Consider the following 25,689-nt stretch of genomic DNA (forward strand, 5'->3'; position numbering starts at 1 on the left):
AAGTTTACCTGGGCTAGGCATGCATATCTTATTTCCTTACTTAACTATTACTCATCTTCTGTTAATGTTTCGCCATTAGCACCATTGTTTATGCCTAATGTTTCTTTTCCTGGCACCTGTATTTCAACATTTCTTATTTCTGCTTAAAGGTACATACAACATTTCTTTAATCCATTCTTATTTTTACAATAATTCATTCTACTTTCACAATCCCTCCTTTTGGTCAAGCTCACGCCATGACCAAAATTTTACGGGGTTCCACATATTAACCGCTTTATCTCTTTGTTCATCAGCAATATTCAAAATCATCATATTAGCACTCTGTTCTGGGGCAGTCACCTGAGTGGCATGCCTTACACAATTTTGGGTACAACAGGAGACTAACTGAAAACATACAAAAATTATTAGGATTCCAAACAGGATAGTCAGGGCTTCCTGAAACAACCAGTTTCCTATGCCAGAGAAATTGAACAGGTTACTTAGCCACTTCCATAAAGAACTCGGCTCTTCATGGGGAAGATATGCGATTTGTTCTAAGTGGCTAGTGTGATCTATTACCTCATTGGTATCGTCAGGTATAAACACACAACATTGTTTTCCAATGAGAGCACAGGTCCCTCCTTTGGCCGCCAGCACTATGTACAATGCCTGACGGTTTTGGAGGCCACCTGTCGGATTGCCCCTGTTTCTTTGGCCAGGGCTCAAACTTTCTCCAGTTTTATTTGCCATTATTTTAACTACTTCTTTTAACCTCAGGAGCCTTTTTTTTTTCCTGGTGTATTACTCCCCCAAGTGAGTTAAAGGAACTGCCAATAGTCTCTTCCCAGGTGTCATTACTGTTCCATATTGTGTTAAACGGACAAGGACCTCCAGTGAGGTCTGGGGAATTGAGTGGGATAGCCAGGACAGGAACATCAGTTTGAGAGTGGGCTGGGATGTGGCTGCAGACCCAGCATTTAGAAATATTAAGGGTCTGAGCTATCCACACTTGCTGCTGGATAAAAGAATTGTCATTGTGGACTCCCCAGACCTTCAGACACCAACAGCCGAGGAACAGGCACCACATGTTGGAGGCAGGGCCCTTCTGGTTCTGACAACCTCAACTGAGGGAACTGTAGTCACAGTTTTATGTCCACCAGGCAGCAGGCGCTAGGCTCACTACTGCTTTTTCTTGGGCCTTGCTTTAGGTAGTCGTCTGCTTCTGGCAACCCTTACGAGAACGTAGATTGTAAGGTATTGCAGGCTGTTCCTCTACGTCATCTTCTGGAGTCAAAATTGACTCTGCGTGGTCCTGAGGTGATGATTGGTTCGCTGAGGGTGGTGCATTCTTACACGGCAAAGCATGTATTCATGCTGCGGATGCCAGACAGTTTAACAGCCGTCTGGTTAGTAAGCAGTGCCTGATGATTCTTTGATACTCTTTAAGTCTTTTTGCTTCTTTCCTTGACTCTGGCTATAACAATGGCCTTCACACCTTATCTTTTCCTGATGCATTCATTCCTCATTCACACAAACAGATTGAGAATACAAACAGTAGTATTTTATATCGAGCAAAAAGGCATTGCAAATTAAACCTTGCTAAGTTTTACAATTAACCAAGACAATTTACATTGAGACCCAGGCCTTCAATGTTTCTCTAATTTACTTAACATAGACACAATAGAGAATCCTGTCTCTTACTACCTAAATCTTAAAACAAAGACTTAGAGAGGGCCCAATTTGTAATGCATATGGGAAAACAGAATCTTATAGTCCCAGAGGGTCATTTCTTTCTGCTATTCAAAAAGGGTGGCTGGTAGGATGAAATCAAATTATACATTATAAAGTCCAGCTCCTACATATCCCCCTTTTGACACTAAGATTATCAATCGCCAGTGTCACTTCTTATGTAGTAAAAATACTGGGAGGTGATTTGGGCCTGAGGCTCTAGCTTTGCATATATTTGTTTTATTCACCAGCATATTTTAAACATTTCAGTTAAACACATATAATTTAAAACCAAAAACAATTAGGGGTAGTAACATTAGTATGCCAGTAGTTGTGGGAGTCCATCCAGATAATATGAATGGTTCTGTTTCCCACATTGTTTTGTTTGTTTGTTTTTGTTTTTAGGAACTGTTACCTTTTTACACAGATAATTGGTAACTGTTTGCCATTCAATGCCAAGACTGATAGAGAACTCAGCTAAATCAGTGCTTACAGTAAGCTGAGACTTTTTGGTTGTGGTAAATAGTAAATGTGATTATTGGTAAACACAGTACTTACATTACATGTACATTTGTCTACTGGTGGGTTGCTAACACTTTTATCCTTTTAAAACACTTCTTTCCAATAATTAACACACACATTGCCCATTATACAATACTTTGGCCTAATTATTAATTTTATCCCACATACAGGATCCTAGTGAGATGTCTTTACTACAGGGCTTTGGAGCAACAGGCATGGATAAGCATACCCACTTTTGAGGAGTTCACTTGGTACAACCTCTAGTGTCCAATAGTTTCCCTTCCTCCCCAGCCCAATTGGCTTGAGGTTTGAGGTAGCCAGAAGGATCCCAGGTGCAATCTGTGGAGTGGGCTAACTTTCCATCTCTTTGCTTCCAGAGCCTGTTGGTGTGCAATTTTAACAATTTCTTCACTTAACAAATTTTGTCTTACCGTACTGGAGACATACTGCATCCAGTTATATTGATAGGTATTAAACAATTATTTTTTTCTTTGCTTTAACAGATGTATTAAAACCTTAATTTTTTTTATATTACCCAAAACATTTTATGTTCTAAATATCTGCATTTCAGTACATGTCATAGCTATTGCAGTATGTTTTTTTTAAACTTTCATTTCTGATTTTCTAAAAGACAAAAAACATTTTTCTACCCCTTTCAGGGTGGCATTGATTGTCGCTTAAAAGATTCCTTTCTTTTACAAATACCTTTGCTGATTGCAGGCAAAACAGAGGAATTACCCCCATATTTTCCTGTTTTTTTTTTTTTTTTAATATAGGCAGGCCAGGTTTTAATGGCTTTTACTTTTTAAGGGTTATGGGGAAATTATTCCACTGTTTAGTTATTAAATTCATGAGGTGGTGTACCTCAAGTTTTTCTTCTTATATAGCAGACCAAGTTTGTAATGTTTTTCCTGCTGTGTTAAGCTTTAAGTTTATTCACAGGTAATAGCTGAGAAGCATCATTACCATATTACCTTAAAGGATTTTCCCAAAAATCATACATACTATACGTTGTTACAGGGGTACTTACTAACATTACATTTATTTCAATGTTTAATATTAACAATAACATTAGCGTCAAATCTATTAAAGATATCTTGTTATACCATGTTTTTTTTTTTTTTTTTAGGCAATTTCTTTTGTGCTGGCAGTTTTCACCATCCAGTTAGGTAATTTGCATCAACACAGGCTTGGCTTTTGGATTTAAAGCCATCAGCAGAGCTCAGAGACTCTGTCTTAAAAGGGACACAATCAACTTTCACCAGAGTTTTCATTTGTTTCCACTTTCAACTCCTGCTTACAAAACACACAGAGATCTGAAAAAGAAAACAGTCTATTGCGGCTCTTTTTGGAGCCCTAATAGGATTTTAATTCAGTAGCATATTTCATTTGTATTTCTTTTACTCCTTTTTACAATATACACTGCACATGTCCTAGGGAAAAAGCACATTCCTTCTATACTACAACTTTTTTTTAAACATTAGCCATATCAATTGTTACATATGATGTAACTGTTTCTTTTTTTTCTTACAGAGTTTTTTATGTACCCTTATCAAAAGTGACAGTCTGATTACACAGAGCCATTTTAAGGCTCAGTATTTTTAACATTGCTTCTTTTTGTTTTGTGCACCTTACCTCTGCTGTTGCTTCAGAGGGGCACTGTTAAATTTTTTTTTTATTCTTTTACTACAGCTCTTATCTCCTATTGTTACAAAAAAAACAACAACAACCAACCAAACAAAAAGACTCCAGAATCTTTCCCTATTCTCCTGATTTTGACTGCCCTATTGCAGCCATGACTTGGTTTTTATTTAAAAAACATTTTAAATTTTATAAAGAATCAAGTTACCCCTTAAGGGTTAAATGCTAAATCCCAAAGCCAAACAACACTAATTACCTGTGTCTTGCAAAAAGGTCTGTCAGTTTTGCAACTTTGAATTAAGAGTCAAATGAATTTTTAGTGGCATTAAAAACAAAAACAAAACCAATTTATCTTACACCTACAAAACAGGAGTTTTACAAACCAGATGTGCTGGTTTAGCTTCTTAGAACTTTACATATTTTGACAGACAAATAGATACATACACATTTTCTATTCCTTTGCACTGCTTTGTTTTTACATAGCTCTATATATATTTGGATTATTTACAGGCATTCTTTTGGAAAAGGGCCCATTTTCCCTTCAGAATGGCTGCAAAGAAACCAAGAATTCTCTCTTTAACATGGTCCTTTTTAACATTTTCACAAAGTTTAACTGCTTAATTATCTCCAGCCTTTGTAGAGTTAACTTTTCACTCTCTTTCCATAAATCACTTGTTTATCTCCCAAAATAACACCTTTATCACCTCAGATTTCACCATTTTAGGTATTGTTCCAGGGGTTCATGCCTGCACTTACTGCTTTTCTTACTCCTGACATTAGGCCCTTAGGGCTTCCAACCTGTTTTTCAGTTTCTTTATCTGTTGCTTGCCTGCTTGTCTGGGCCTGATCCTGCTTTTTTTTCCCAATGAACCGTTTGTGAGTGATATTGTGGTCACTTCACAATTTTGAAATAAATGTTCAAGGAAAGGGACCAGGAAGGGTGGGGGCTAGTTGAGGAGCCCCCCCACCCTTGCTGAATTGCTAGTGGAACACTAAAGAATCAGTTTTTGAGGCAGACAACAAAGGGGAACAGAACAAGGAGCTTTTTGTCCTTTTTACAATGAGATGGGAGTATTAAGGGGGTTGGATCGATCCAGGGTGGGTTTTTGAGAACGGGGTAAAGGGGAGCGCTCGGTCTGGTGGTGGGAGAGGAGGCTTTTAATAAAGCTTTCAACTTATTATTTGAATATTTGAGAGAGGCGAGTTTTTGATTTTGTCCAGCTACGATTTGCCTCTTCCCACCACTGAATGAAACAATTAACCTCTTCTTTAGCCAATTTAGTTTTAGGTTGGCCAAGTTTGTCCTTTAAGACGTCCACTCGGTCTTGTTCCAAGATTTTAACAGTGGCCACTGAGTTTTGGGATCCCCCTGAGTTAGCCTAGACCATTTTTCCAGAAATTTACAGGAGTCCGGACCCTTCTTACAGGAGTCTGGACCCATCCTAAATATATAAAATGAGCCAGCATTCGTTTAGGGAACTGTCCTGACTTAGACGTCTGGTTACCCATACAGGAGGACTTCACACACCAATCGCACAAGAAGGAGATTCGGGTTCGTGAGAGCAATGCCCAGTGCAACACACAAAAGGAGCCCACAGGCTACTGCCTCAATTGCCCTTGCTTTCACACCCAGGGATTTACCCAAAGTGTGGTGCGGCTGCAATTGTGCAGATTCCACTCACTCAGACCGCAGGGACAGGAACCCCTTGGTTGGCCGATCCCCGGACGGAGATGGCACCCAGACTCAAACACTCCACAGGAAGACGGATAGACACAGAGACAGAACAGTCCTCAGTCCGGACAAAACACAGAAATAATTACCTGACCAGATTCCTGATGTCAGATCCCGGGATCCCTACCAGAACAGAGTGGGAACCAACAGGTTCAATGGCGTAGACTTCACTGTGGTCGTGCACCTTTCTGTTCTGGTGGAGGACCGCTCGGGCCAAATGCCCAGGTGCCGGCTGCCACGGTCGTCCTACAAAAACAGTCAGGAATCACACAGCCCTAGTGAAGACGGTTGCCATCTCGGTGGAACCTCCAAATTGTCAAAGTTAGACTCAGGACTCACAGTTTGTCAGACCACTCTGTTTTATTAGCACAGTGCTCTGCTAATAACACCCAGATAATGTGAGCACCATGCAAGACACAAACTATCTTATTTATACAGATAAAAGGGTGAGAACTTAACAAGATAACAAAGGAGGCAGAATCAGATAAGTTTACCTGGGCTAGGCATGCATATCTTATTTCCTTACTTAACTATTACCCATCTTCTGTTAATGTTTTGCCATTAGCACCATTGTTTATGCCTAATGTTTCTTTTCCTGGCACCTGTATTTCAACATTTCTTATTTCTGCTTAAAGGTACATACAACATTTCTTTAATCCATTCTTATTTTTACAATAATTCATTCTACTTTCACAGTACTTATCTATTTAAGTAACAAGATAAAGGTCAATTTTCCTTTCTGAGTAAAAGGTCACAATACAGATATGTTCACTTTGCCTTAGCTTAACATACAGGATATGGCCTGTAGGTCCTCGTAAGTCATGTGCCCCAGCCCCCTAATCATTTTTATTGCCCTCTGCTGGACTCTCTCCAGTTTGTCCACATCCCATCTCATGTGGGTCCCAACCCCAAAAGTACTCACATTTCACCCCAATGGCCCCCAAATGCCGGCTTTTAATATGTAAATAGGGTGCTGCCATGGTCAAGTCACTCCCGAGCTCTCCAGTGGAGCCTGCTGGCAGAGAACAAGGTGAAAATTAGCCAGGACGTCACTCAGTCAATTCCCTCTGCTCCCAGCAGGTGGTATCGGAAAGCTCCAAGATCACACACTTCCCTTTCTCTCATCAGCTTCAGGCCCCAGGGTTATAAATGCACAAACCAGTTGGGAGTCTCCCCTGGGCTCAGAGTGTGGGGCTGTTCTGAGGGGATGGACTTGCACACTTGGGATATTAGTGCAAAGATACAATTTCAATATCTCTTAGAGAAATCTGAGGGCAATTTACATTTGGTAAAAATCTTATTTAGTGAAAGGAAAGCTGCAGTGACAGCCTGGTTACTGGGGTGCAAAACACTTTCCTCCTGGGAGAAAGAAGAAGTTAGAATTAGAAATTTACATCGTTTGTTCCAATGTTGGCACAGGTTTAATTTTGCTTCTGTGTAGGTTTGTTTCAGGCTGTGACCATTTTGGTTTATTGGGTTGTTTTTTTTTTTTAGTTGGACTGGAGCTTTAATTGACATTTGCTGGATTCGAATGGCTGACCTGCAACACCAGTTTTGACATAGTTCTCCATATTTTATACAGATTTGGCCAGTATTCAAGGATTTGATTCCTTTATAGGAGGTTTTAGTGGTCAGGCTTATTTATTTTATGTTATTTTATCATCCTGCTGTAGCACACCTTTTTGATAAAATGTTGAAATTATTAATTTAAGGCATTTGTTTGTTTTTATTTTTAAAAACAAAGTTTTTCTTAATGTTTGGGTTTTAAATTAAGCATTGTTTTTGGTTTCAATTTTTCATGTTGGTTTTGGTTATTGATGGGATCTTTAAGAACTTTGAATTTAATACTAAAATTTGGACAGATTTAGATTATTTAAAGTAAACCCTGTTTACTACTTTATTTTAATAAAGGTTTTATTGCTCTAACCCCTGGCTGGGGGGAGAGGCGATGAGCTTGGCCTTTAACTGGGAAGGAGCAGAGGCATGGGAGGCATGGCCCCCGTGAAGGGTGGGGCAGGTGGTGGGCGGGCACAGCCCCCCAATTTTTTTCTCTAGCCCCCCTCAGACCCCACCCAACCGAGAAGAGTCTGATGCCACCTGCTGGTCACTGGGTGTCACTGCTGCTCCATGGGAAACATGCTCTGTGCATTACCCAATTGGTGGGAAACACACTCTGTGCATTACCGTGACTGGTCCGTGGGAGTCACTGCTCCTAGAAGGCAGACACACGCTGTGCATTACGCCACCTGGCCACTGGGTGTCACTGCTGTATCAAGGGAAACACCTTCTGTGCATTACCCTGAATCACCACGAGGTGTCACTGCTGCTCCAAGGGAAACATGCTCTGTGTGATACCCTGATTGGCCACTGGGTGTCACTGCTGCGCCAAGGGAGACATAAGAACAGCCAGACTGGTTCAGACGCAAAGTCCATCTAGCCCAGTATCCTCCTGTCTTCTGCCAGCGGCCAGTGCCAGGGGCCCCAGGGGAATGACCAGACCCGGGAATCAGCAAGTGATCCATCCCCTGTCGCCCATTCCAAGCTTCTGGCAAACAGAGGCTACAGGCACCATCTCTGCCCACCCTGGCTAATAGCCCTTGATGGACCTGTCCTCTATTAATTTAGCCAGTTCTTTTTTTTTGAACCCTGTTATACTCTTGGCCTTCACAACATCCTGTGGCAAGGAGTTCCACAGGTTAACTATGCAACTGCCCTGAGTTTACCCTCCTCACATACCCCGGGTTGTATATGGAAAAGAGGATGAGGCTGAGGAGAGCCATGATGTGTCTGTCACTGGCTGGTGCCTCAGTTTCCTCTAGGCAGCAGTGCTGCAGGCTCCTTTGGTCAGTTCCCATGCAGCTGTGTCGGGGGAAGGGGGAGTAGAGGCTCATGCTCCCCAGCCCCATGCCCCTCCCCCAGCAGCTGGGGAATCCAGGCCAAATTTAACCCTGGTAGCTGGGCCGGGATTAGCCTGGGCCAGGGTAGGGCTGGGGAGGAATTGTGGGGGAGACAGATGCACCCACTGTGAGGGGAGATCCTCCCATTCCCTGACAACCCTCCTCACTCCTTGCAGCACGGGGCCCCCTAGCACTTCTTTCTCTGTTGTGGGGGTGTCTGCTGCCTGCTTCTCCCTTAGCATCAGCTCTCCCCTGAGGCACTGCACTGGTGTTGCCCGTCCTGTGCAAACAGGCAGGCCCTAGTGTGCCCCATGGTGCTGCCCTGCAATTGCGGGGGCAGCTGTTGGGTGGAATATGGGGGTGGACAAGGCTGGGGACCAGGACTTCTGGGTTCTCCCCCCAAATCTGGGATGGGAGGGGGGTTAGTGGGTAGAGTGAGGGAGGGGAAGGGCTGGGATCCAGGGCTCCTGCTTTTTCTGGTTTTCTCCACCTCCTGCAGCTGCCTTGGTCCTTTCAGTGCATTTCCTGTTCCAGATTCATTTGCTGACTTGTGCAACTCACCCCAGAGGTGGCTGCATCTCAGTGTTGGGTGAGGCATCCTTGGCTGCATCACCTCCTAACCGCGTCTCTCTCTCCCTGCAGGTGACCCTGCAGCACTCGGCAAACATCCGCAAGATCGTGGGGTGCTTTGAGCATTGGGCAGGCAGGGGCCAGGCGCCCAGCCTCCCCCCCCCCAGAGAATGGGACCCAGCCCCCCCCTACTTTTTACAGGGATTAAAGAGGGGCAAAAGGGGGCAAATCAGAGGAGGGGGGTGGCCAGGGTCTGAGCAGGGGGTGGAAATTGACAGGTCGGGGGGGGTCAAGCAGCTGGAGGCAGAGTTAGGAGAGGGGCTGAAGGGCAAAGTCAGGGAGAGGGGAAGGAGCCGGGTTAAGCCCAGGGGGAGGCGCTGCCAGAGGGTTAAACCCCGGCACAGGCAGGGGCAGAGGGGTAACAGTTACCCCGGGGGCTGAGACTCCAGTGTTTGCAAAAACAGGGTGCGGGGAGCAGAGGGGCTTTTCTATTTCCCCTCCCACAGGCAGCACCTCTCAGCACGGGCATCCCACTGCCTAGACACTGCAGCTCCTCTCTGATGTGACCTACTGAGGTGCTGCAGTAGGAGACTCAATTCAGTGAAACCGGCATTTCCTATACGCCCCCCAGCCAGGGGGCTGTGCACCCCCTCCCCCGAATTTCCCCAACACCCCCCAGTGGTCAGGTAGTTACATGCAGCGCTGCCAATGTTGTCACTGGCTGCAAATCTGAATGGAAATTGAAACGTTAACACACAGTTTAAAAGCAGCTCCAATGTATGAAAAATACTTGTACCTGAGAAAGTAAAATAGGTTTGAAAAGTCTGGACAAAGTCGGGTTTCCTCACCCAGCTGTTGTGTTTGCTGACAATGTTGGTGCATTGGCTTCGGCAATGTTGGCCAACCTCAGAATTTCAAATGATGATTTGGAGGCAAGGTGTGAATGAGCTCTGCCCTGACAGCTAGTGACGAGCCAGGGTTGGGGGAGGCTTTGGGACCAGACTAAGAACATAACATAAGAACATAAGAAAGGCCGTACCGGGTCAGCCCAAAGGTCCATCTAGCCCAGTATCTGTCTACCGACAGTGGCCAATGCCAGGTGCCCCTGAGGGAGTGAACCTAACAGGCAATGATCAAGTGATCTCTCTCCTGCCATCCATCTCCATCCTCTGACGAACAGAGGCTAGGGACACCATTCTTACCCATCCTGGCTAATAGCCATTTATGGACTTAGCCACCATGAATTTATCCAGTCCCCTTTTAAACATTGTTATAGTCCTAGCCTTCACAACCTCCTCAGGTAAGGAGTTCCACAAGTTGACTGTGCGCTGTGTGAAGAAGAACTTCCTTTTATTTGTTTTAAACCTGCTGCCTATTAATTTCATTTGGTGACCCCTAGTTCTTGTATTATGGGAATAAGTAAATAACTTCTCCTTATCCACTTTCTCAACATCACTCATGATTTTATATACCTCTATCATGTCCCCCCTTAGTCTTCTCTTTTCCAAACTGAAGAGTCCTAGCCTCTTTAATCTTTCCTCATATGGGACCCTCTCTAAACCCCTAATCATTTTAGTTGCTCTTTTCTGAACCTTTTCTAGTGCTAGAATATCTTTTTTGAGGTGAGGAGACCATATCTGTACACAGTATTCGAGATGTGGGCGTACCATGGATTTATATAAGGGCAATAATATATTCTCAGTCTTATTCTCTATCCCCTTTTTAATGATTCCTAACATCCTGTTTGCTTTTTTGACCGCCTCTGCACACTGTGTGGACATCTTTAGAGAACTATCCACAATAACTCCAAGATCTTTTTCCTGAATCGTTGTAGCTAAATTAGCCCCCATCATGTTGTATGTATAGTTGGGGTTATTTTTTCCAATGTGCATTACTTTACATTTATCCACATTAAATTTCATTTGCCATTTTGTTGCCCAATCACTTAGTTTTGTGAGATCTTTTTGAAGTTCTTCACAATCTGCTTTGGTCTTAACTATCTTGAGCAGTTTAGTATCATCTGCAAACTTTGCCACCTCACTGTTTACCCCTTTCTCCAGATCATTTATGAATAAATTGAATAGGATTGGTCCTAGGACTGACCCTTGGGGAACACCGCTAGTTACCCCTCTCCATTCTGAGAATTTACCATTAATTCCTACCCTTTGTTCCCTGTCCTTTAACCAGTTCTCGATCCATGAAAGGACCTTTCCTTTTATCCCATGACAGCTTAATTTACGTAAGAGCCTTTGGTGAGGGACCTTGTCAAAGGCTTTCTGGAAATCTAAGTACACTATGTCCACCGGATCCCCCTTGTCCACATGTTTGATGACCCCTTCAAAGAACTCTAATAGATTAGTAAGACACGATTTCCCTTTACAGAAACCATGTTGACTATTGCTCAAGAGTTTATGTTTTTCTATGTGTCTGACAATTTTATTCTTTACTATTGTTTCAACTAATTTGCCCGGTACCGACGTTAGACTTACCGGTCTGTAATTGCCGGGATCACCCCTAGAGCCCTTTTTAAATATTGGCGTTACATTAGCTAACTTCCACTGTATTTACAGTGTATTTACATCAACTCACCTACTCTGCCGAGGTGTCCAGCAGACAGAGCTGGGCCGCCTCTGCTCTAGGTGCCCAGAGGAGGAGGGAAGGTGTGTGAGACTCCAGCCTGGGAATCTTCTTCCCTCCTGCCAAGCCCTAACTATTAATCCCAGCCCTGACCCTCCTTTCTTCAAGCGCCATGTGGGCCCCAGGAAAAGTGTGGCAGGAAGCACCAGGGCCAAACTTGTGGGCATCAGGTGAAGCAGCAAGAATCCCAACCATCAGGTTAGTAAGTTCTAGAGCCCCAACCCATTGTGGCCACCCCAGCCAAAGACCTGGCTCTTGGAGGTGTGAGTCACCCAGCAGGAGAGGGGAGACTGGCTCTTGCACACCAGGAGACAGGGAAGTTGAGCTCTGTGAGCTCCAAGGCTTTACCACAAGCCAACACAAGGTCCCACTGAGATTTGAACTCAGATTGCAAGATTCAGAGTCCTGAGTGCTGCCCGTTACACCATGGGACCAGCTCATGCTGCCTTCTCTGCACATCAGTGACCCTCACGGGGCTGGTTTGTGTAAGGGGGCTCTTGGCCCTTTACTAAAACTTACTGTGTGTGTGTGTGTGGGGGGGGTTGGTTGGCTAGTTCCCAGCACCAATAGAAGGGGGAAGGACCAATGGGAAATCAGGCCCCTGAGACTGACAGTCCTCAGGGGCAATGGGGAGAGGACAAAGCTCCAAGGTAGCCGCACTGACAGGCCAGGCAGTGTAATGAGGGAGTCACCAGGCCAGGGGGTCCCATCCTCCGTGGGAGCTGGAACTGCCTGGGCCAGAGTGGGGCAGAGCTAAGGAGAGAGCAGGAGCCCGAGAAGAGCCGGGGAGCAGAGCCGCACAGGTGTAGCGCCAGAAACTGCTCCCTGTAGGACTTTGCTATCTGCAGCAGTTACTGAGACCTGAGGTTGTTCTTATTTGCTGACTTGTCCTAATTGGCTAAAACTTGACAGTGGTGGGGGATGGAAGCATAAAGGCTTCATCCTCCAAACGACCCTGCCTGGTGTCCATCTGTATCTATTGCCTCTTAATACAGGATTGTAAAAAATAGAGTGAGGTCATTTAAACATCATTTATTTTGCAGCTTCATTTACTGCACTAACAATGTAGCATCCTGACACTGATACTTCTGCTCTAGTCTGCCCTGCTGCCATCCCTACCTGTGTTGTCTTCTCTAGCAGTTGACTGGAAGGCGAGCATTGGCCACATGCCATGTAGCCGTGTTGTCTCGAAGGGTGAAAGCAGGAGGAATGGTGCCTTTATAGCCCACCCAATATTCCATAACATTGGAGAGTGTCACTAGGAGTATCAGAGGGGCCGTGTTAATCTGGATCTGTAAAAGCAGCAAAGAGTCCTGTGGCACCTTATAGACTAACAGACGTATTGGAGCATGAGCTACTGCACATGGCTAAGCAAAGAGAACAAACCCCAAATCCCCCCTGTGCTTTGGGAGCCAGGTTTGCGGTGGGAATCCTGTAGTTCAGATGATTTCACACCTGGGCATGGTGATTCTTTTACAGTTTCTCTGGCATTGGGGCAATTTTGTGCTCACAGCTGTGATGGCTGAGTGGTTAAGGCATTGGAGTTGAAATCCAATAGGGTTCCCCTGTGCAGGTTTGAATCCTGCTCACAGCAAGGCCTGTGTTTTAGCCAGTCTCTCACCCGGGGAATACCTCTGTACAACCCCCTGAGACACTCTCAATTCTCTCCCCACCCCAAGTAAATCCTGTTCTGCTCCTTTCATAGAGATCCCTGGGACACCACCTCACACTGTGTCCCTGAGGGGTCAGGCAAACTCTCAGCACCTGAAGCCTCTGCCACTCACCTGGTGCCCCATAGATCAGCCATAGCCCTGGTTCTGCTCCTCTCTCTAGAGTGTGAAAGGAGCTGAGTCAGTGACGCTATGGGGCTGCAGAACCAACAGAGGAAAAATAGGTGCTCAGCGCCCACTGGCAGCCAGCTCCCCTCCTCCCCCCCACTACAGGCCTTGCCGACAAGCTCCTCCTCTTCCCCTTCAGCACTTCCCACTTGCCAGTGATCAGCTGTTCAGTGGGGTGCAGGAGGCACTGGGCAGGGACGGGAAGAGGTGGGGGTGGGAGAGGATTGGAAGAGATGGGACAGGGGTGGGGGCTTGGGGGAAGGGCCTGGGGAGGAAAGGGGGGATTTGTCCCAGACCCCGGATCCCTCTAGGGCCGGCCCTGAAGGGAAGCACCGACTATCACAGTGACAATACAACTGACCAGCCTTGCGAGGGGAGGGGGGGAGACTGAGGAAGATCCTCACCCACTAGGTCTCTTCTCTCCCCCACGGTGAGCCAGACACTGCTCTCTCCTGGCTCTCACTCTAGCAGCTGGACACCAAGGAGCCATTTCCCCACAGGAAGTGCATTGAGTGGTGCTGGGGGGCTGGTGCTGCTGCTGCCTGTGGGGCTGGCAGGGGGGCCGATGTCTGCACAGACTCTCAGCTGCCAGGCCGGAGGGGGCACTTGGGACCTTACCAGACTGGCTCAGTGAAGACGGGGGGTCGACAGAGCAATACAGACGCTCTCCAGAGCACGGAGCAGCAGCCGCCCATGCAGCCAGGCAATGAGCATTTCCCACAGCCTGGAGCCCAGGGGGAGGTGGCAGCTGCTGTTCCAGCTCCTCGGGGACAGGCCCTGTCAGCCAACAGCCACTTCTTACTCCCCACAGCTAAGGGCGTCAGGTTCCTCTGGTGGGGGTGTGGAGCAGCCGTTCGTTTTCCTGTCCTTTTTGTGTGCAACGGCTGACAAAAACATCCCAGACAGAGAAGCAACAGGCCAAAATATTTCTATGCAGCTGCCGAAGTAGCTCAGTTGGGAGAGGGTTAGACTGAAGCTCTAAAGGTCCCTGGTTCAATCCCAGGCTTTGGCAGGCCCTGTCATCCCTCTCTGTGCAGCGGTGGCTTGCCCTCTGGGAGCACAGCACTGCCTGCACCCAAGGTGAGTCTCTGAGCTTTGGCTCTGCAGTAGGAAAACATAGAATGGGCTTCTGCCCCTAGTTGGCCCACTTGACCTTTAACAAGGAGAGATGGGAGCTGTCTTTCCCAACATGGCAGGGAGAGAGCCAGGCAGGGTGACCCTCAGGAATGGTGCCAGAGGGCTGCTGGGCAGTGACAGGCAGGGATTGGGGATGGAAGCTCCTCTGCGCAGCTGAGCAAGGGCAGTACCAGGGAAGGGGCGTCTGTAAAAGTGACCCAGCAACACCTCTCCTCCTCTGTAAAAGCAACAAAGAATCCTGTGGCACCTTATAGACTAACAGACATTCTGCAGCATGAGCTTTCGTGGGTGAATACCCACTTCTTCAGATGCAAGTCAGAAGAAGTGGGTATTCACCCACGAAAGCTCATGCTGCAGAACGTCTGTTAGTCTATAAGGTGCCACAGGATTCTTTGTTGCTTTTACAGATCCAGACTAACACGGCTACCCCTCTGATACTCTCCTCCTCTGGGCACCTAGAGCAGAGGCGGCTGGTGCTGACAGCTTCAAGGGAAGGCTTCAAAGCCACAGAGCAACTGAGGTCAGGGCTAGAGGAGGGCAGGACCATGCCTATGTGTGGCCTTCAGACAGGCACAAAAACACCCAGCCAGGCTGCTCCCTGCCATGCCAAACACCCACTGAAGGCCACCAGCATGTGGGGCAGCTGCTGATGCTCTGTGGCCAACATCACAAGATGGTAGGAAAGCAGGGCCAGCCCCCCTGGTGGGGCCTCTTACCGTTCCCACTCCAGGTGCTCACTTTGGCAGTGGGGCAGGAGATTTTACCCCAAGAGGCTTTTTCCCAGCTGGCTAGAAGCAGAGAAACACCCAGGCTCCGAAGACGCTATGTAGCAAGTACCCTCCAGCACAGGGACAGGCGCACATGCTAGCCTGGGCAGCTGCCCATTTTCTTTGGCAAGTCAGGAAGGGCAAAGGCGAGACTGGAAGCACCTGGGGCTCATGCCGCAGCCTTTGTGACACCCACCCCCCAACTCCTTCCCGGGGCTCTAGCTGAAGCCAGAGCATTGGCCTGAGCGGCCAAGAAGAGGTTCCAGCCCTGCAAGGAGCAGGACTTTCAGCACAACAGTAAAACTGCAGAAAAACAACCACCAAGGGACTCAAATCCTCAGTTTTCTGATCCACACTCAGATGCCTTATCCATTAGGCCACATATTAACATAAGCAAAAGCTACTCCAAGCACTTCTTTGGAAAAGGAGACATTGTGTTTCTCAGGTCATCTGCTGAGGGGGGCTGAGACTCTCTGGGCACAAGAAGTCAAGTTCCCAGCGACACGTGAGACTTAATTCTATGGAGCCAAGTGCAGGGTTTTGACAGGGAGGCTCAGGCCTGGGGGATTGGGGTGCAGCGGACGGACCGGCTGTCTAGGTGTGGAGATTTAGTGACACTGAGGCACAGGAGGGAGGAGGAGGAGTCTCCAGCTGTGCAAGAGCCATTTTTTCCCCTCCTGCTGGATGGGTCAGGGCTCTAGAACTGACACCTGAGGGTTGGGATTCTCATGGCTTCACCTGATGCCCACAAGTCTGGCACTTGCCACTGTGCTTGAAGGAAGCAGGGCTGGGCAGGCAGGAGCCCAGCACCTCTCCTCCTCTGGGCACCTAGAGCAGAGGGGGCTGGTGCTGACAGCTCCAAGGGAAGGCTTAAAAGCAGCGGAGGTCAGGGCAAGAGGAGGAGAGGACCATGCCTGTGTGTGGCCAGCAGACAGCCACAGGGCCAGCCTGCTCCCTGCTGTGCTGAACCCCACTGAAGGCCACCATCAGACCAGCATGCAGGGCGGCTGCTGATGCTCTGTGGCCAACATCAGAAGAGGGTAGGAAAGCAGGGCCAGCCCCCCTGGTGGGGCCTCTTACCGTTCCCACTCCAGGTGCTCACTTTGGCAGTGGAGCCACCCATTTTCTTTGGCAAGTCAGGAATGGCAAAGGCGAGACTGGAAGCACCTGGGGCTCAAAGGCCCAGCCTTTGTGACACCCAACCCCCAACTCCTTCCCTGGGCTCTAGCTGAAGCCAGAGCATTGGCCTGAGTGACCAAGAAGAGGTTCCAGCTGTGAAGAAAGCAGGACTTGCAGCACAAAGTGAGCACAACCATGAGGGGACTCAAATCCTGAATCATCTGATCCACAGGGAGATGCCTTATCCTTTAGGCCACATGATGAGGGGGTCTAAACACTTCTTTGGGAAAGCCGGACACTGTGTTTCTCAGGTCATCTGCTGAGGGGGCCGAGACGCTCTGGGCACAAGAAGTTAAGTTCCCAGCGACAAGTGAGACTTAATTGTATGGAGCCAGGTGCAGGACTTTGGCAGGGAGGCTCGGGCATGGGGGATTGAGGTGCAGCGGATGGACCGGCTGTCTAGGCACAGAGATTTAGTCTCCCTGAGGAGGAGGAGGAATCCTGCTGACAGGCAGTGGCTGTGCAGAAAAAGAGGAGGGGTTCTGGGGAGTTTTTTTGCCTCTCTTTTGCCTGCCTGCTCGCTCTTGTGCTGAACGGTGAAGATGGTCTCAACAAGCCCAGGTAGCTCAGTTGGTAGAGTATCAGGCTCTTAATCTGAGGGTCCAAGGTTCAAGCCCTTGTCTGGGTGCTGAGGTTTTTAAGTTACCTTGTGTGCCAGGAGCCAAATGATTCCTGGTGCTGCCCCACCAGCAACATGTGCGGATTCCCAGAAGCCGTGGCCATTGCCTGGAAAGGTTCCTTCCCTCAGGAATCAGGAGAGAGGCCACATGCACAGGAGCAGGCCTGGAACACACAGTCTCTGGCTGGCAGGAAGTGCTGTGGGGCCAGGTGCTGAGAAAGCCCAGAGGGGGAGCAGCAGAGATGAGGGGAAGAGAGACAGAGAAGCAATGAGGGACAGAGCACAAGTGTACAGGGCGTTCAGGTCTGGCTATGGTGGGGAACTTCTCTGGTTTATACATGACCCTGGTGCAATTGGCCAGAGAAAGGATCTGAGTCCCCACCCCCTTACCCAGAGGCTGCCTGACCCCAAGGACGCTCGTTCTATTCTCCTGTGTGGCAGAGACCTCGTAACCCCAACAAGGCTGGGCCCAGGAATCCTGGGGGGTTTGATGACCCCCAATCTTGTCATGATCACTTGAACGGGGGCTACGGTGTCCCCACTCTGGGCACTTCCCTGACCCACTCCTCATTGCATTGCATGTGCTTGAAGCAAATATCATTTATTACCCAGCAATTAAGATGAGCTTCAGTTCATCTGCAAATTTGACACCATCAGCTCAGGATTAAACAAAAACTGTGCCTGGCTTCCCAACTACAGAACCAGTTTTTCCTCTCTTGATTTTCACACCTCAGCTGCTAGAACAGGGCCTCATCCTCCCTGATTGAACTAACCTCGTTATCTCCAGCCTGCTTCTTGCTTGCTTATATATACCTGCCCCTGGAAATTTCCACTACATGCATCCAACGAAGTGGGTATTCACCCACGAAAGCTCATGCTCCCAAAACGTCTGTTAGTCTATAAGGTGCCACAAGACTCTTTGCTGCTCCAGCAATCAATGTAAAACATAAGGAAAGATTAAAGGAAAACACGTCACCCTGTTCTGTGGTGCAGGGAGATCACAACCAGCGTCTCTGGAGGGTCAGGGCAGGTCACAGTCTCTCCCTCACATGTCCCAGGCCTCCTCCCCAGGCCCTGGCTGTGCTGCAGGGACACCACGGGCTGGACACTTGCTCTTTCAGTGGCCACATGCTCTAGGTGACAGGCCCCTTGTTCCCAGTGTCAGCCCCCATGTAGGGGATATGATCCCCCCACCCCCAAAAGTCTGGCCTGCAAGATCTCTTGACTGGTGGCATCTCCTTGTGCTGGGCCTTCTGCCCAGGGTCCCCCTCGCTCTCCCACGCTGCTCACTGCACCCACCTCCAGCCTCAGTGCTGCTGCGGCTCTGCCTCCAGCTCCCTGGGCTGCTCCTCTGGCTCCGCTTGCTGCAGCTCTTCTCCCAGCACAGATCTGCTCGCTGGGCAGCTTCTATGGCTCGTGCTGCTGCGGCTCGGCTCCCAGCACAGATCTGCTCTGGTTCTCCCTGCCTGGTGCAGCTCTGCTCCCCGGCTCTTCTCGGGCTCCTGCTCTCTCCTTAGCTCCGCCCCACTCTGGCCCAGGCAGTTCCAGCTCCCACAGAGGATGGGACCCCCTGGCCTGGTGACTCCCTCATTACACTGCCTGGCCTGTCAGTCCGGCTAACTTGGAGCGTTGGCCTCGCCCCATTGCCCCTGGGGACTGTCAGTCTCAGGGGCCTGATTTCCCAGTGGCCCTTCCCCCTTCTATTGGTGCTGGGAACTAGCCAACCAACCCCCCCCCCCACTAAGTTTTAGTAAAGGGCCAAGAACCCCCTTACACAAGCTGGCCCCATGAGGGTCACTGATGTCCAGAAACAGCAGCATGAGCTGGTCCCACGGTGTAATGGGCAGCACTCAGGACTCTGAGTCCTGCAATCTGAGTTCAAATCTCAGTGAGACCTTGTGTTGGCTTGTGGTAAAGCCCTGGAGCTCCCAGTGCTCAACTTCCCTGTCTCCAGCTATGCAAGAGCAAATCTTCCTCCTCTTGCTGGGTGACTTGCCCACTAGGACCAAGGTCATGATGGCCACAATGGGTTGAGGCTCTAAAACTTGCTACTCTGGTTGCTGATGCCTGCAGTCCTGTGGTTTGACCAGATGCTTGGGATTTTCACCGCTTCACCTGATGCCCACAAGTTACATGTTACCTCTTGTCCACATGGCACTTGAAGTAAGGAGTGCCAGGGCCATCCAGGATGGAAGAAGAGTCCCAGGCTGGAGCCCAAAACACCTCTCCTCCTCTGGGCACCTAGAGCAGAGGTGGCTGGTGCTGACAGCTCCAAGCGGAGGCTTAAAAGCTACAGAGCAACCGAGGTCAGGGCCAGAGGAGGGCAGGACCATGCCTATGCATGGACAGCAGATGGCCACAAAGACACCCGGCCAGCCTGATCCCTGCCATGCCAAACCCCCACTGAAGAAGTGCTTAATCCACTTGCTGATCAGGAGGAAAACCTGTGTGCGAGGAGAACACACTTGGCTCAGAAGGAGCGAGGAAAAAGAGTGGTGAAAAAAATAACTTGTGAGAGAACAAGCGAAAAGAACGTGAAAGGCAAAGAAATAAAGGGAGAGAAAAAATATTAGAAAAAGAAGGAAAGAAAGCTAGAGCGTAAAAGGCAGAGGGGAAAAAAGAAAGCAAGAACATACAAGATAGAGAAGGAAAGGAATGAAGAAGAACGAATGAACCACAAGCGCTAGTTGAAGCTGGAATGGGAGAGTCAGAGAAAGGACAGACTGACCCGTTAAGTAAGGTTGCACCCCAGATTCTCCATGTTGGGGGCACAGGCCTCCCATTTCCATCCTGGCCCTGCTTGGGGGGACCATCCATAGGTGCCTATTGGAACCCCCATACTCCGAGGAGGGGACAAGCCCCCCCCCATACCCTCCCCTCGGGACACGGGCTCTCCCCAATCATGACTCCCTTCCTGCACGCTCCTGGGAATGGGGGGAGGGTGGGGAGAAGCCGTGTGCTGAGCAGCACCGTGGGTGTCTCTCTCTGGAGCGAAGGAAGAGGATATTTTTTGTACCAGAAGGAAAGAGCAGGGGGCGGGGGCATTTGTGGTGCCGGGGCGCACACCAGAGAGAGGAACTGAACACAGCCCAGTGTGAGCCCAGTGCCAGTTGGAGCCGAGACGCCCATACCTGGAGGACCATCTCCAGAACCTACCTTGATGGTGCGTCCATCGCCGCTCCCACACTGAGCTCCCCACCTAGACATCCCTGGACGAGGTGAGGTGATGCATTGGCAAAGGGGGCGGTTTGAACAGGTGTGTGTGTGTGTGTGTGTGTGTGTGTGTATCTATCTAATTTTGGGAAGTGAAGTCACAAACTGCTGGGGCTGGTTTCCTATTGGTGTGACCGATTTTTGCAAAGCTTCCCCCCTCATCTTCTTTTGGCACTAGGGCTTTCTGAGCTGCTGTTGACAAGGGCAGCGGCACAACGGGCTCAGGGTGGAGAATCAGGGAGCCGGGGGAGGCGGGGGGTAGAAAGGGTGCACGGGGGTGTGTGTGTCACAAGGATAAGAATCACATTTAGCCCTTGCACGGCAATGGTGGTGCACTCACGCACTGCCACAGCGTCGAGTATCACGACTATTTATCTGTACAACAGCAGCACCTACAGAGACTGGGGCAGAATCAAACCCTGCTTGTGCCGGGGGCTGCACAGACACAGAGACAGTCCCTGCCTCAGCTGAGATTAGACCCCACTGGGCCAGGCGCTGCCCAGACACAGCGAGAGACAGGCCACACCCCAGAGAGTTTACAGGCTCCACACCCAAAAAGTGGGAGGAGAAACAGAGGCCCAGTGTCACACAGCAGCACTGAGAGTAGAACCCAGGAGTCCTGGCTCCTCCTGCTCTAACCACTAGACCCCACTCTGCTCCCAGAGTTGGGGACAGAACCCAGGAGTCCTGGCTCCCCAAAAGGGTGGGAGTGGAGTCTAGTGGTTAGAGGAAAGGAAGATGGGTGTCAGGACTCCTAGGTTCCAGTCCCAGCGCTGGGGTTAGAGTGCAGTCTCGTACGTTAGCACAGGTGGGGCTGGGAGCCAGGACTCCTGGGTTCTTCCCATCCCCCCCGAACCATCTTGCACAGCAGGAGGGGGCTGGGCAGGAAGTGATGATGGGGTGAAAACTACCAAGAAATGCAAATCCTGGAAGGAGCCTGTGCCAGGAACCAGGTGGTGCAGAAACCACGGCCCCCATCCCATCTCTACCCCCCCCCCTTGGCTGGCACTGGATCATGCCCCCAGTGCCCCCCCAATCCACCCCCTGTGAGCCCTGGAGGGCAGGGAATAGCCCTGGTGCTGGGCCCCCCATCCAGTTGAAGTATTCAGTGTTGCAGTGACCCAAGGTGTGTGCACAGAATGGGGATGGAGTGTGTGTGTGTGTGGGTGGATGGATTGATTTCTACATGTGTTTGTGTATGTGTGGTTTTCTGTAAGGGTTTTGTGTGTGGGGGGCGGGTGTTATTACAGCTGTGGGTGTTGTGTTTGTGGCTGTGCAAGTGTGTGTGTTCATGTGGCTGGATTTGTGCATGTGTTTGCATCTGTTAGCAGTTGTGTTGATGTTGGCTGGATTTGTGCGGGTGTTTGCGTATATTAGCAAGTGTGTGTGTGTGCATGCTCTGCTGCCCTCTTTCGGCGCAACAACCATTTCTCTGTATGTCACAGCCCCCATACCGTCGACCCCAGTGGTGATTTCCCCATCTTACAAGGGCTGGCTAGCCTGACCCTTCTCCCCTCTGCGGAGTGTGGCGGGGGCAGCAGCTCACCCCCTGTGGGGCAGGAGGGCCCAGGTGTGGGGCACTGGGCTCCGATGCACCTGGAGAGCAGCTCAGGTGAGGTGGGGCAGGGCATGTGGTGTCCGTTCTGTGTTGCCTGGTGCTGGGCCATTGCACAATCCCCAGCCACGCCGCACAGCGCACCCCGAGAGGGGGCAGGGGATCAAGCAGATGATCCAGCACGAGGGGGAGAGGATGTGTGGTTGGGGGGAGGAAAAGCCTTGGGCTGTACTGGGGGAGTGCAGAGCAGGGGTGACACCCCAGAAACCTGCAGCAAAGGGATGGACAGGTGTGGTAGGTGGATAGAAGAGGCAGAGAGACTAAAATCTAAAAGGGGAGTGTGGGGTCTAGTGGTCAGAGCGAGGGGTTGGTGGTCAGAATTCCTGGGTTCTATCTCCAGACCTGGGAGGGGAGTGGGGTCCAGTGGTTAGAGTGTGTGTTGGGGGGGAGCCAGGACTCCTGGGTTCTCTCCCTGGCTCTGACTCTCTCTTGTGCAAACCATCGGCAGTTACCCAACTCACCAGCATGTGGGAGCGAGGGGCTGGGGCTGGGTTGCGACATGGCCCAGAGTCTCATACTGCCCCTTTGTTACTCACCCCAGGGCAGGGTGGGGGATGGCCTGGGAGACCCGCTAAGAAAGGCGCTTCTGGTGGGTTTGTGTGTGGGTCACGCTGCCCCCGGCTGGATAGACCCCTCTAGGTCAGAACCAGTCTCAGCCTGGGTCAGACCCTGGGAGCCCAGCCCCCTCTGTCGCCACAGCCATGTCTATTGGTCTCCTGGAAAGGTCCATTCTCATTGGTAGCTGTCCAGTGGCAGTGAGTTCCACAGGCCTTGGCACACGCTGTGTGGGGCAGGAGGTCCTTGTGTTGGGAGTAGTGGGAGTGAACTGTGTGTGGTTGTGTCTCTGAGCACAATTGTGAATATTCTGATGTGTGTGTGTGTGATTGTGAGTGTGGCTGGGGGTGTGATTGTTTCTCACTTTGGGGGTTGGGCTAGCATGCCCCTCTGGGTGTGTTGTGTGTGAGTGTTCTTAGGATTGTGTGAGTCCCTCTGTGTGTGTGTGTGTGTGTCACTTGCTGCAGGATACAAAATCCTGCAAAGCCACCGCCACCACACACACACACACACACAGAGCGGGGCTCAGCCCCGCCAGCAGGGGGCAGCAGGGACACACACGTCTCTCCTGGGCCAGCTTGGACAATTTCCCATCACGACTCGGCACAGTGCTGGTGCCCCCACACGGGGGTGGGCAGCGACCGGGCGGAGCAGGGGGGGCAGATGTGCTGGATTCAGAAGGAAGCACTTTGGGAAAATCAGTCACGGCCCTTAGCAGAGCTGGGACACAGACCCAGTGACCCCTGCACCACCCTGGGAGAGGAGTGGGGTCTAGTGGTCAGAGTAGGGAGACCGCTGTGCACCCGGACCCCTGGGTTCTATCCCTGACTCTGGGAGTGGAACGGGTCTAGAGCAGGGGGACTGGGAGCCAGGTCTCCTGGGTTCCATAGGGGAGACTGTTTTTTCCTGTGCTTCCCTCCCTAGAGATCCCAGCCCAGCCCAGCCCCCTAGTGCAGAGTGAGTGGGAGCGGGGGAAGTTGCTCTCCCACTTCAGAAACATGATTCAACCTCCCCTCCCGCCATGGGTTGTGACATCATGGAACCCCCCCCCAAGGCAGACAGTAGAAGCCCCGCCCCACCAGAGAAGATGGGGGGGATCTAATTGCACCCACAACAAGCCCAGTCATGGTTGCAAAGAAACCCCACACTGCCCTCTGCTAGGACAGGATCTGCTGCTCCCACCTCTTTCCTTGTCACCATGAGCTGCTCCCGGCCAGGCACCACACCCCATTCACACGCCTTTGGTCAATACGTAGCTCAGTGGCAATCACTGCCCCGAAGTGACTCCGGTGCAGGCACCCACAGCACGAACTCCCCACACCGGATTCTGTCCACACGCAGAGAATTCTCTTCGCCGGGCTCCTTCGGTTCCTCTCGCTGCTCTCCGTCCTGCCGCCAGACACTGCTCATCTGCATAGCCCCGCCCATGGACATGTGGTTTTGGTCTCAGGGGAATGAGTTGCCTGCGGGGAGTGAGCACGTCACCGGACGTCACAGCCGCCGGGCGGGGATTGTCTGTGAGCCCCGCGCTGGGGGCGGGGCTTCAGGGAGAGACCCAGCCCCATAGACAGACTGGGGCAGGGAGATATTGGGGGAAGGGATGACGGGATGGGGGGAGAAGGGGAGAGGGAGAGACCCAGCCCCATAGGGGCAGGGAGATATTGGGGTCAGGAGGAGAGGAGAGGAGGTTGGCAGAGACCCAGCCTGGGGTGCAGGCGAAATGGGGTGGGGTAGAGGGAGCTGGGGGAGAGAAGAGACATTTGGGGTGGGAGGGTGAAACGTTGGTCCAGGGAATCTTAGTCACTCCCAGGACATGCTGTGCAGGAGGGGGCACAGGGGCAGGGAGAGAGCCTCAGCCCCACAGAGCCCCAGAGGCAGGAAATGAGGGGAGAAGGGGGGAGGAAGGGATCCAGCCCTATAGACCTGTAGGGGCAGGCAGATATTGGGGGCAGGAGGGGAGAAGGGGGATTGGCAGAGACCCAGCCCGGGGTGCAGGGAAATGGGCTGGTTTGGAGGGAGCTGGGGAGGAGAAGAGACACAGGGCAGGACACATGTTGGGACAGGGAAACTGACTCACTCCGAATACATGCAGAGCAGGGCAGGGCGGAGGCAGATCATGCTGGTCCCAGGGTAATTTCGGGGGGTTCTGATTCCCCACTCAGCCGGGGGGCTCTCCTCTGGGCTGAGGAGCCCTGGGGTGGGGCGGGTGCAGGGGCTGTGTGTCTGTGTCAGGCTGGGGGAGCTGCCTGGGCAGAGGGGCTGGAAACAGGGGCGGCTCCAGGCACCAGCACACCCAGCGCGTGGTTGGGGGGGGGACAAGCTGCAGGGGGGGCTCTGCTGGTCACCGCGAGGGCAGCAGGCACCCCAGCCCCTCCCCCACTCTACCCCATAGCCCCACTCCCCTCCCAGAGCTGGGGGGAACCCAGGACTCCTGGCCCCCGGCATTTCCATATGGCTCCATCCAACAGCCCCCCCCCCGCACGAGTGGGGAGAGACGAGGCCAAGGGAGAAGCAGGCGGGGTGGGGGAAATCGCTGGGGGCGCGACGCTGCAAGGGGGGGGCAGGGCCGGGCCGAGACCCCGGGACACACGAGTTCGCGTCATGAGTGGGAGGAGGCGGGGCCGGGGCTCTCTGGGGGGCGGGGTGGGGATGAGGAGTTGCCTTGGGGGGGGGGTGTCAGGTTGACCCAGGGACCCGCCCTCACCTGGGCTGGAGAGGATGGAGGCGCCCCGGGGCAGGCTGGGAGTTGTAGTTCCTGGCTCGTCTCAGAGCGGAGGTGACGGGCCGGTTCCTCAGACAAAAGCAGCAAGGAATCCTGTGGCACCTTATAGACTAACAGACGTTTTGTAGCATGAGCTTTCGTGGGTGAATACCCACTTCGTCGGATGCATGTCAATACGTCTGTTAGTCTATAAGATGCCACAGGACTCTTTGCTGCTTTTACAGATCCAGACTAACACGGCTACCCCTCTGATACTTCCTCAGACAACGCGCCCCCTCCCGGTGCACACTGGGAAGTGTAGTTCTCTCTCTCTATTGGAGGAGGGGCCGTAGTCGTCA

At 50.9% G+C, this 25,689-nt stretch overlaps 2 non-coding genes across 2 annotated transcripts; both read left to right on the forward strand.

Moving 5' to 3' along the window:
• Window positions 1-13,218: 13,218 nt before the first annotated feature.
• On the forward strand, window positions 13,219-13,300 carry TRNAS-UGA. The gene has a single exon. It is a non-coding gene; the product is annotated as a tRNA-Ser (tRNA).
• A 3,882-nt stretch (window positions 13,301-17,182) lies between these two features.
• On the forward strand, window positions 17,183-17,255 carry TRNAK-CUU. Its single transcript has one exon. It is a non-coding gene; the product is annotated as a tRNA-Lys (tRNA).
• The last annotated feature ends 8,434 nt before the right edge of the window (window positions 17,256-25,689 follow it).

This window comes from Mauremys reevesii, linkage group 12, assembly GCF_016161935.1.
Source record: "Mauremys reevesii isolate NIE-2019 linkage group 12, ASM1616193v1, whole genome shotgun sequence".
NCBI lineage: Eukaryota > Metazoa > Chordata > Testudines > Geoemydidae > Mauremys > Mauremys reevesii.